Consider the following 12,319-nt stretch of genomic DNA (forward strand, 5'->3'; position numbering starts at 1 on the left):
ACAGAAGTACATTTTGATTGACTACCTTCTCCACCATTTCCACAGTCAAACTAAAAGCCAAGACATTTATCACCAAGAGGGGAAACCCATTTGGAATACAATACACCTGGGAGTAACAACATTGAATAAAACTAGCAGTTGCAGTTGAAAGAACTTTGCATTGTTTTAAATAAAATGGCAAAGAAATGCCCTATATTAAGTAAGGTAAATCATTTTTCCAAAAAAGCATGGTTATGTATGTTTAGAAAGAAAATTTATGAAGGTATTAGAGGATGCTTTGTGCTTTTAAGGTGCCCTTAAACAAAAGGGCAAGAGGCTGTTCTATCAAAAGTTGAAGTAAGCAGTAAGCAGAACTTTCTGTAGATTTAAGGAAAAAAAAAAAATAAAAATAGAAATGTCCTGTGCTCTATTCTCTGCTCATGCTTGTGACCATGCTTTCAATTCAGCTTTTTCTAGAACACTTTTCCTGCATTACTCTAAGTAGTTGCCATGACTCTGGAAGGAAATATGTATTATCCAAAGCAATGTCCACTCATGGTGTCACTTCTAGAAACTTACTCAAAGCTTGGCAACTAATCTCAGTCCAGGATTTCATGTCTACTATGCCCAGTCATGGCAACCATATTTACTTCTAGCTTACTAAAAGGAAAACCTTACAACAGTTTAAAATACTGATTGATTTATGAATGGGAAATGCTATCTTGTGACTAGAGGAAAGAATCAAATGTGAAGGGTGCCACAACTGACAAATAATATTAGAGCATAATAGATCTAAGTCTTACGTCTCTGAGGTCACATTGTCTCATTTGCCCAATGGGAAACAGTCAACATTTCTAGCATAGTTGTTTTAGGTAACAACTGAGGGAAAATGATACCAAAATGTATTGTTTTAAGATTTCATTTATTTATTTGAGAGAGAAAGAGCACAGATGGAGGGTAAGAGAGAAGCAGACTCCCGACTGAGCAGGAAGCCAGATGAGGGACTTGATCCCAGGATCCCGAGAACACAACCTGAGCCAAAGGGAGACACTTAACTGACTGAACCACCCTTGCATCCCATTTACCAAAATATTCCAAGTAGTGCCTCAGATTCCCACAGAGATATGGTTTGACCCACAGATCAAAGATTGAAATCCCTCTTTAGAACATTATAAAATGAAATAATTCCCTTGGAGGGGGATGGAAAATTTTAAATGATAGAGAAAAGATAACAATAATGTGATTTGAGAATTCTTTGACATATCAGTAAGTCATTGATTGATAATGATTAACTAAATGATTTTCTAGCTAAATAGAGGATGAGCCCAAATTGTGAATGGTCTCCTCTAGCCTTATTTTTTTCATGCTAAATAATTTTCTTGAAAATTGGAATCCTTCTCTGAGACCACATATCTAAATATCAGTCTTATGAATAAGTAAACTCTTCCCTTACTCTGAGGGAACCCTGTTTTCCATAGATACAATCTCTTCTTTAAGATTATCAGTACCATTTTTCAGTTTCCATGGCCAGCTTGTTCAATTTGTATTGCTAGAAGCTAATATAATAGTGGCTGGTTCATCCAATTTTCATTGAAGAAGTAATGACTGAATGTCCCCCAAACGGCCCACTTATTATGGAGAACTTTACAAGGAAAGCATTCAGAATAAGATCTGATTCATCCTAGAAAAGAGCCTGATAACACTTTCAATGAGTAGAGAGACCACTCTTTACTTATTTTTACAGATTGATCAGTAAGAAGTATAGCCTTTGGCTTTTTTCTCATTTCACTCAATTTCTGAAACATGTGATCTCTCAAATTCATAGAACCAAATTGGTGCCCTAATTTCAATGTCCACATGTCTTCTATTACAAGAGTTTAAAAAATGTATCAGTCACCCTGAAAAAAAAAAACAAAAATCACAATTTGGGGGAAATCCAGTCTCAATTTCACCATTTTCTTCTGGAAGGACAAATAAAATGATAACTTTTTTTTAAAAGATTTTATTTATTTATTTGACAGACAGAGATCACAAGCAGGCAGAGAGGCAGGCAGAGAGAGAGGAGGAAGTAGGCTCCCTGCTGAGCAGAGAGCCTGATGTGGGGCTCAATCCCAGGGCCCTGAGATCATGACCTGAGCCGAAGGCAGGCTTAACCCACTGAGCCACCCAGGCACCCCTAAAATGATAAATTTTTATAGAAGTGCCTTACCATCTACCACAACTATCCAGGGTTAAATATGGGGAACACGGTCTTAATGACTTATTACAGTTTCAGTCTTGCTCAAATACATATTCTTTAAATGCAGATTTCTCTGCACCTTTGAGCCAGAAAAAATGGCAATTCAGAATCTATGCCAATTATTTTGCAATGCATAGTAACCTTAGATATGTCACCAACAACACATTTTGCCTATTCAAAAACTGAACTAGCGTAAGGATGTCAGACCAGCACCGAATGCTAAAATTAAATGGGAGCAGAGATGCAAATGCTCACTTTGAGCAATTGCAATGGGGCCAACCTGCTCCAGGAACATGGCAAGGTCATTCTAAGATGATTTGAAATTTAATATGACCCAGAACCACTATTTTGTACAAAATGAACAAATAAACATCGCATATGTGCCAACATGTGCCCCCTGCATTTTAGAAATTCGGCTTCTTGGAAAATACAAACTATTCATTGTTCTGCTATCAGAATAATTTAAAAAATCACCAATATTAAAAACAGAACTTTTTATAATTATAGAAGTCAAAGATAGAAAACAGCCAGAGTGTTAAATAAAAATATTTTTTAATTGGGTTGCTTTTCTAAACAGGTATCACTCTATTATTGTCATTATTATAAACAAGAGAGCTTCGATGTTAAACTATTTCATATGCAAACAGACTTTAATTTAAATCTGTGCAATTAATAAAGAATTTCTTTAGTGGCATCTGGGTGACTCAGTCAGTTAAGCATAAACCTTTGGCTCAGGTCATGATCCCAGAATTCTCGGATTGAGCTCCTCATCGGGCTCCCCACTCAGCAGGGTGTCTGTTTCTTCCTCTCTTTCTGCCCTTCTCCCATGATCATGCTCTCTACTCTTTTCTCTCAAATAAATAAAATATTAAAAAAACAGATAAAGAACTTTTTTCATGAATAGTGACAACTACTTTTCCAAATCAATTTTTATCATATTTTCCTTTTCAAATGTTAAGTAATGCTTGGCATTAAAAAAAATAAAATGTGTGTCACTATCCGTCAAATATCCACAAAGGGTTATTTTCTGTTTCTACTTCTAACATTCTATAGAGCAGAGCAACAAGTAAGATTATGTCCTGTAACCTTGTACGAAGCCCTATAGTGTCATGGAGTAGTATATGAAGCTTTTAGATAGTACTGATAAAAGAGTCAACAAAGCAAAGTTTGGATCTCTGATTCTCCAAATAGTAATGAATAGCATAGCTCTGCTGATACACATGCACCATCACCTCAGTTTTGGGAGACCTGATTGTTAATGCAACATTATTTTCTTCTTTGTTCATCAGTACAGCAAGCTGTTAGTCTAACACAATTGGCTGCTTACTTCTGCATCTGTGATTATGGATGCCTAAACAAAAAATCCATTTCATAAATTGTGTGTTCTAAGCAGGATAATCTCTCCTCCCATCCGTACAAAGATGCCCATGCCCTAATCCCTGGAACCTGAGAATATGTTCTGTTATGTGGCAAAGGAATTCTGCGGATGGAAAGAAGGTCACATACCTTGATGAGGGTACCCTGGGTTATCTGGGTTTGCCCAGTGTAACCATATGGGCCTTCCAAAGTGCAAACGGAGGCAGAAAGGCAGACATGAGACGATGGAAGAAACAGGAGTTATTCAAAGCACGAGAAGGACCTGATCATCAGTACGGACTCTGAAAATGAGAGAAGGTTGCAAGTGCCACATAATGTGGGCGGTTTCTGGAAGGTCAGACGGACTGCCAGCAAGAAACCGACCCCAGGAACACAGCCCTGCAGACACCCTGATTTCCCTCTTGTTTAAGATTCTAAGCACAGACCCAGGGAGGCCATGCTGTTCCTGAACTTCTGCCCATAAAAAACTATAGATAATAAATGGATTTTTTAAAAAGAATTTATTTATTTATTTGACAGACAGACAGAGATTACAAGTAGGCAGAGGGGCAGGTAGAGACAGAGAGGGGGAAGCAGGCTCCCTGCTAAGCAGAGAGCCTGATGCAGGGCTCGATCCCAGGATGCTGGGATCATGACCTGGGCCGAAGGCAGAGGCTTTAACCCACTGAGCCACTCAGGCACCCCTGGATTTTGTTTTAATCCATGCATTTGTGGTACTTTGTTTGGCTGCAATAGAAAACTGAGTGTGCAGCATAGCAACTTTTACCCTTGAGAGTTAGTGTTCCGTTAGGACCTAAATAGCACAGATAAGTAGCTTTGATTATTCTCAAATAATTATTACACTCCTGTATTTAAAAAGACAATGCCAATCTTAGTTGAGAAATTCTGAATTCTTACATAATAAAGATTCAAGGTAGTTTTTTGTACCATTATTTTATATAACTGTATAAAGAACTGTATTATTGTACTGTTACTGCCATAACAGACTACTACAAATTTGGTGGCTTACCATAAATTTATTATCTTAAATTTTCTTAGGTTAGAAGTATAACCAGGGTCTCACTGAGCTAAAATCAAGGTGTTAGCAGTCCCGTTTTCTTTCTGAAAGTTCTGGTAGGGAAGCCATTTCCTTACCTTTCCTAGCCTCTAGAGGTTACCTGCATGCCCTCAGTCATGGGTTCCTTTCCCCATCTTCAAAGCCAGCAACACCGTATTTCTATGACCATTATTTCCTAGTCATGTCTCCCTCTCATCACAGTTGGGAAAGGTCCTTTCTTTTTTAAGGACTCATATAATTAGATCAGATCCATCCGGATAACCCAGGATAATCTCCCCATCTCAAAGTCTATACCCTAAATCACACCTGTAAATTCTTTTATGCCTGATAAGGTAACATAGTAACAGGTGTCAGAGGTTAAGACTCCTACATCTTGAAGGGGAAATCATTATTCTTTATAGGAAGAAAAATATATACAATCATTAAGCACTCAAAACAAGCTAATAATTTCCCCATTTTTTTTTCTGCAAAACAATGAGAGGCCTTTGTAAAATATGACTAAGGGAAGTTACAGGTATGATTTAGGGTGTGATTGAGATGGGGAGATTATTCTGGATTATCTGGATGGATCTGATCTAATTACATGAGTCTGGTTCATAATTTTATGAATTGTGAGTCCTACACTGACTGCCTCATTTCTGCTGTTCCAAGATGTTTTTTGTTTGTTTGCTTGTTTTGTTTTTATTTAGGCTCCTTATTTCAGTATTAGTTTATTAATCAAACAAAACACTCTTTAAAGACATCTTATTGATAGAGATCATCAGGAGGTTTTGCAGACTTGACAACTCTTGGAAGATGTCAATTAAATGATGTTAGTTATTTATTTTATATGCAAAAAATGCTTTTTACATATAACTTCAGGGATAGCTTCTATTCATATTTATAAGTGTTCACAGACCTGTCTCTCTTAGTATCCAAAATTACCATTGGTTTAAGACTGCAAACACAATGTGTTCTGCTCGAGTCTCTCTAAAGCACGAACAAAACTAAGTGAAAACAGATTCCTCATAGGACTGGAATGTGTATTCCATGATGTTTTATGTTTCCAACTATAGGGAATTGATATAGTTTTGTATTTTTTTCATGGTTTTGGCTTCCCAGCTCCTCACATATGCACACAAATAGAAATACCTCCACAGTGACTTATACACATATTTTATTCACTTCATGAATTCAAGGAATTAGTGAATTTTTCCTATTATTTCTCCTTTTGGTCTTCACTCCAACCTATATACTGACTAGCATTGTTGAATGTGCATAATAAGGAATTCAGGAGAAAGATTTTTTACTCTATGAAGTAAGAATGGAGTTTTCTATGGAAAGCAGAAAGTTTTAGCATGTGTGTGAAATAGAGATACCACTGTTAGATAATATTGACCTCATTAATCTTTAATATTTTACTTGTAAGAATATTTTCCAGAACTTACTCTGATGATCGCAATCAGCAATGAGATTGTTGTCTTTTTTGTTAAAATACCATGTTTAATATACTGTGTAACAAAAATAAAACATGCTTAAATAAAAAAAAAATCAATACCTTAATGGACTTCTAAAAAATGTCATGCTTCATTTACAACATACTTTACACCAAGTGGTTAAGAAATCCGTTTAAAAAAAAACAAATTACACCAGAAAGAAACTACCCTAATCCCTGCTGTTAAAAATCACCAAATTTAATATTAGAAAATAATTGTAAATTAGAATGTTAATCCCTTTTTTCTTTCAGAGTATGATTAGACATAGTTAATTTTATGTGGCTACTTTAAATGGGTTATACTTGGTCTTATGTTTTTTTTGTCCTGGATTAAAATGTTGGTACTAAATACTCCCTATATTAAAAACTTATAGGGATATTTAAAATGGAGCATTGGCTGTTTAATTTCAAAAGAAGTTTTATTGGAGCACCTGGGTGGCTCAGATAGTTAAGTGTCTGCCTTTGGCTCAGGTCATGATCTCAGGAACCTGGGATCGAGCTCTGTGTTGGACTCTCAGTTCAGGGGGGAATCTGTGTCTCTGCCTGCCTCTGCTTCTCCTACTTGCATGCTCTCTCACACTCTCAAATGAGTAAATAAAATCTTGTAAAAAAATTTAAAAAGAAGTTTTATTAATGATTCTATTTATGAGAGAATAAAGAAAACTATTGTTAAACAATGACTCAAAGTATGCTTTATGCTCCTAATGCCTGTTGTTACAATAGACTCTTTAGGCATTTAGAAAGAAAACCAAAGCCATAGTGATTATGCATAGTATTGTATGCTATAGTATAACTACAATATTATATACAATCAAATATTTTCCTATGGTAAAAGACATCTTCAGTAATGCAGACGTATCTAACTGGATATAGACTAGTAGGCCTGCCCAAGAAAATTACATGTCTCGGGATTTTTTTTTAAAATATTGCTCATTATAATAGACAATCAGTGACATTGAATTAGGTTGTTTTATAGCTATAACTTGAATATCTACTTAATATATTATTTCACTACCTTTCAATTTTTCGTGTACTATTTGTGGTGTGTGATAATCAACTTCATGTGTCAGGTTGATTGGGTTAAAGGATCCCAGATAGCCAGTCAAACATTATTTCTAGGTATGTCTGTGAAGATGTTTCTGAAATATATTAACATTCAAAATGATAGGCTGAGTCAAAGTGGATTGTCCTCCACAATATGAGTAGCTTCATCCAATCCTTTGAGGGCTTAAGAACAGAAAGGTGGAAGAAAGGCAAATTTAATCTCTGGGCTTGATCTGGGCCCTCCATCTCCATCTGCTCTCAGATATTGGTGTTCCTGGTTCTTGGGCTTTTGGATTTAGATTGAGACTTAGGCCATCGGCTCCCCTGGTTCCCAGGCCCTCCAGTTTGGACTGGACTACACTACTGATTTTCCTGAGCTACACTTGCAGATCTTTTGTGGGACTTTTGAGCCTCCATAATCAAGTGAGCCAATATGTCATAATAAATCTCTTTTTATGTATATGTATATATCTTATTGGTTCTATTTCTCTGGAGAACCCTGACTGATACAGTCTGTATCAGGCAGCATGTTAAATAATAGAGAGATATTGGTGACCAGAACTGCATCTACTCTCTTGAAACTCAGGTTTTTCAGTGTCTCCCAGCACAAACTCTGATCATATTGTAACTGGAATGGCCCAAAGAAGAATATCATTGATAGGTTAGAGAAGAAAATATAATCAAAGTTGAAATATAGTGCATGTATATCATACAATCCCTATATTCCAACTTTTGATTATAAATCAATAAGACATAGAATAATATCTCTCATGGAAAACAAAGTCAGTTAATTTATAGAGCTGATTATAGAGTTTATGTTTTTCATTTTTTGTAATTTTTCTTTAGTTTGAGAATAACATCACCTAATGTTTAATATTATCTTCTCATGTTGGTTGCTTGGCTTGCACTTTCTTTTTTTCTTCTTTCTTTCTTCCATTTTTTAACCTGTAAAATTCTTTGCTAGTGGAGACTTCCATTTCTGTCCAACATGGAGAGAACTGGACCGATTTTACCTTCCTGCCTGAAATGACAAATAAAAAATGGACAAAATATATGAATAAACATTTTTTTAGAGAAGTGCTAATTTTTACCCTCAATGAGCTATGAATAGTCACCTGTTAGGATGGTTAAAATTAAAACAGCTGATCCTACCAAGTGTTGATGCAGATGTGGAAGAACTGTAACTTTCTCACACTGATGATGGAAATGTAAAATGGGACAACCATTTTAGAAAACATTTTGGCAAATTCTTTAAAAGTTAAAGATATAAGGGCACCTGGGTGGCTCACTGGGTTAAAGCCTCTGCCTTCGGCTCAGGTCATGATCCCAGGGTCTAGGATCGAGCCCCACATCGGGCTCTCTGCTCGGCAAGGAGCCTGCTTCCTCCTCTCTCTCTGCCTGCCTCTCTGACTACTTGTGTCTGTCAAATAAATAAATAAAAATATTTTTTAAAAAGTTAAAGATATATCTGCCATATAATAAAATCACTCCACTTCTCAGCATTTACCCAACAGAAATAGAAGCATATGCTGTACAAAGCCTTGTATGTGGATGTTCATAGCATTATTATTCATAATAGCCCAAAACAGACATAACTAAAGTTTTTATCAGCAAGTGGATGGATAAATATACTGTGATATATTCATACAAAGAATGGATCATTATAGCACACTACAACATGAATGTATCTCAAGTAATTATATTTAGTGAAATAAGTCAGGCAAAAAGAAGAATACATACTGTTTTATTCCATGTATATAAAATTACAGAAAACTAAAACTAATCCATAGTGACAGAAAGCTGATCAGTGATTGCCTGAGGTCAATGGTGGGGTGGAGTGGCAATAAGAATGAAGGATTACTTCATGGCACAAGGAAACTTCCACAGGTGGTGGGCATTATATATTCACTTTTTTGAGATTGCAGGTGGTTTCACAGGAGTAAAAATATGTAGGATATATTCAAATTGACATTTTAAACATGTGGAACTTATTTGTATCTCAATTGCATTTCACCAATCCAATAAAAAAGCTGGAAATGAATGAAATCTAGATGTCTTAATAAGTAGGATGCATCTATATGATCTTGAATGAAATGTTAACTGTAAAAGTATTTGCTATCCTGTAGGAAAAATACATTTTGCTACAGGCAAATAAGCTTTGTGAGTGTGATGTCTTGAATATCCATTGACTGCTTTATGATGTTATACAGAATTTTAAAATTGTCAGTAGACTGCAGGCAGAAATAGTTAAAAGTGACTGTCATTTCTTTGGTTAAAATCTCTAGTGAAAGGTGATAGCAGCAAAGTATATTACAAGAGTTTTACTTCCAAGGCAGTTATATTTTAGTGGTGAGTGAGGGACACCTTTATGGGGTATATGGGACCCCATAGAATTTTTTAGTTTAGCATTTCCATCTAATGAATTAAATTTATTATGCCAAGGAGACATTTGGACATGGCCATTTCCATATACTGGGCATAACTTGAAAATTCATGATTTTTGAGTTTTGGAGAGAACAAACTATATCATTTTAGAAAGTTTTTTTTTCAAACATTCTAATAAACAAAATTTGAATAGACTCTTAATTTCAGATTAAAAAACATACACTTGCATAGATTATTTTATATAACCAATTTTAAGTACATATGTATAATGTAAAATAATGGATAACTCAATAATTTTATTTTAAGAAAAAGGGAATTTCTCTGCAGTATTATATGTTTAGGGTTTGAATTTTACCAATTTATGTTGACAAACATATTCACTAAAAAAGCCAGCTTCTCAGTTACAAATTTACAGAAATACTTTGTAAAATTATGACCACTTATATTTAAAAGTTCAGTGCTCTTAGGAAGGAAAGAAAGATACAAAAGCACATTTTGAGTCCCTTTGAAGTTAGAAAATATACGTAAGTAGAATCTTCTTCCAATTTTATTATAACTATACTTTCACACATATATGGAAAAGGTTTAGCCCAAATTTTAATAAGTTCTATTGGACTCAATAGAATTTTTGAGAGGGAAAAAAGCATATTGTTTATTTTACAGCTATTTATAAAGTGGATCTAACCTCAGGATACTAAAAAAAGTGTTTTTCTAATTGAGCATTTTATTTACATCAATATCAGCTATTCTGAAGAACTTTTAATGCCTTATATATGTTTTCTTCCTTGTTTATACTTTTCTTATAAATCTATAATGATGTAATAATGGAATTTTACAGGAACTCTACATAACTTTTTATTAGTCCACCTACTGAGCTCTAAGTGAGCTGTTCCTTGTGGTCATCACTAGCTTTTATAAGGGTCAAATCGCTCTCATTAAAAAGTAAGAACGCATCAGGCTCTCTGCTCAGCGGGGAGCCTGCTTCCTCCTCTCCCTCTGCCTGCCTCTCTGCCTACTTGTGATCTCTCTCTGTCAAATAAATAAATAAAATCTTAAAAAAATTAAAAAATAAATAATTTTTAAAAAGTGAGAACTTTTCAATTTCTCCTCTCCAATATTTGTGTCTTAAGGTAAACCTATTCAGGTTGAGAATTAAGATAATTAATATGAAAATAAAATGTTTAACTGTAGTGTTATCTCTTAAGAACCCTTTTCTTATTTAATGACCAATTGTGATATCTATGCTTTGAGCCTGCACTGAACTCTTAACATTTATAGCTATGACAGGTAATGGATTTCATCTTTTGGATTAACTCCAATGAAATAAGAGAGATTACCAGTATAAAATCTTGAGAAGACTCCTACAACCACAATGGCTTTCCTGCTTATGGAGAAAGTCTTTGTGCATGTGGTCTTAGCATTCTCTGTTGAAGAGCTACCAACACTCAAGCTGTTCTTTGGTTTATGTTCTGTATTAGATGATCATTCATCTGGTTAATGGTGTTTCAGTTAGCTGATTGCTACATTCTAAAAAATGAATAACTTGGTTCTGTCATCCAGACAGACACTGCTCTCTCTGAAATAGAATCACTGGAAGGAAGTATGTGAGGGTACCTGTCTTGAAAGTCAGAGACCCAGTAAGTAAAGAACGTAAAGAATGAATATTTATAAGGGAAGCCAAATCCCTTATCAAGATAGTAGAGAAGAACATTTATCAACCCATATTTACATATTTAATAATAAAATTAAGGGATGCGTGGGTGGCTCCGTCAGTTAAGCATCTGCCTTCAGCCCAGATCCTGGAATCGAGCCCTGCATCAAGCTCCCTGTTAAGAGGGGAGTCTGCTTCTCCCTCTGCCCTTCACCCTGCTTGTGCTCTTTCTCTTTCTCTTTCACTCTCTCTCTCTCCCAAATAAATAAATAAAGAAAATCCCTAAAACAAATAAGATAAAATTAAAATTAAATTCTTAGGACAAAGTGACATTTACTTTGAAATTGCCACCCAGTTCATTTGAATAATAGTTTAATATGCATTAATATTTTTAAACTTCACTCACTGAGATATCGATTAAATATTTTTTCTTGATTAATATAAAAATGTTTTCTACTTCCCACATATTATTATTATGAAGTATAAAATCTTTTTTATAGTATTACCTTTATTTTTTTTTAAGATTTTTTTTTTTTTAATTTGACAGAGAGATCACAAGTAGGCAGAGAGGCAGGCAGAGAGAGAGGAAGGGAAGCAGGCTCCCTGCTGAGCAGAGAGCCTGATGCAGGGCTCCATCCCAGGACTCTAGGATCATGACCTGAGCCAAAGGTAGAGGCTTTAACCTGCTGAGCCACCCAGGTGCCCCTACCCTTCTTTTTAAATTTGAAATTCTATCAGGCTGAGTCAGACAACATATAGAATTCTGTATTTTACAAATAATAGTATTATAAAAATGTTCAAAATAGTTTTAACTTTATTGAACTTATTTCTTTTTTTTAAATTTAATTTAATTTTTTCAGTGTTCCAAGATTCATTGTTTATGCACCACACCTAGTGCTCCCTGCAATACCGGCCTTCAACACTCCCCACCAGCAGGCTCACCCACATCCCCCTCCTCCTCCCCTCCAAAACCTTCAGTTTGTTTCTCAGAGTCCAGAGTCTCTCATGGTTTATCTCCCCTTCCAACTTCCCTCAACTCCCTTCTCCTCTCCTTCCTCCCAATGTCCTCCGTGTTATTCCTTATGCTCCAATTAGCATGAAACCAATATGCAA

The sequence above is a fragment of the Mustela putorius genome, unplaced genomic scaffold (assembly GCF_011764305.1).
Source record: "Mustela putorius furo isolate JIRA1106 unplaced genomic scaffold, ASM1176430v1.1 tig00003834_pilon_pilon_pilon, whole genome shotgun sequence".
Taxonomy (NCBI): Eukaryota; Metazoa; Chordata; class Mammalia; order Carnivora; family Mustelidae; genus Mustela; species Mustela putorius.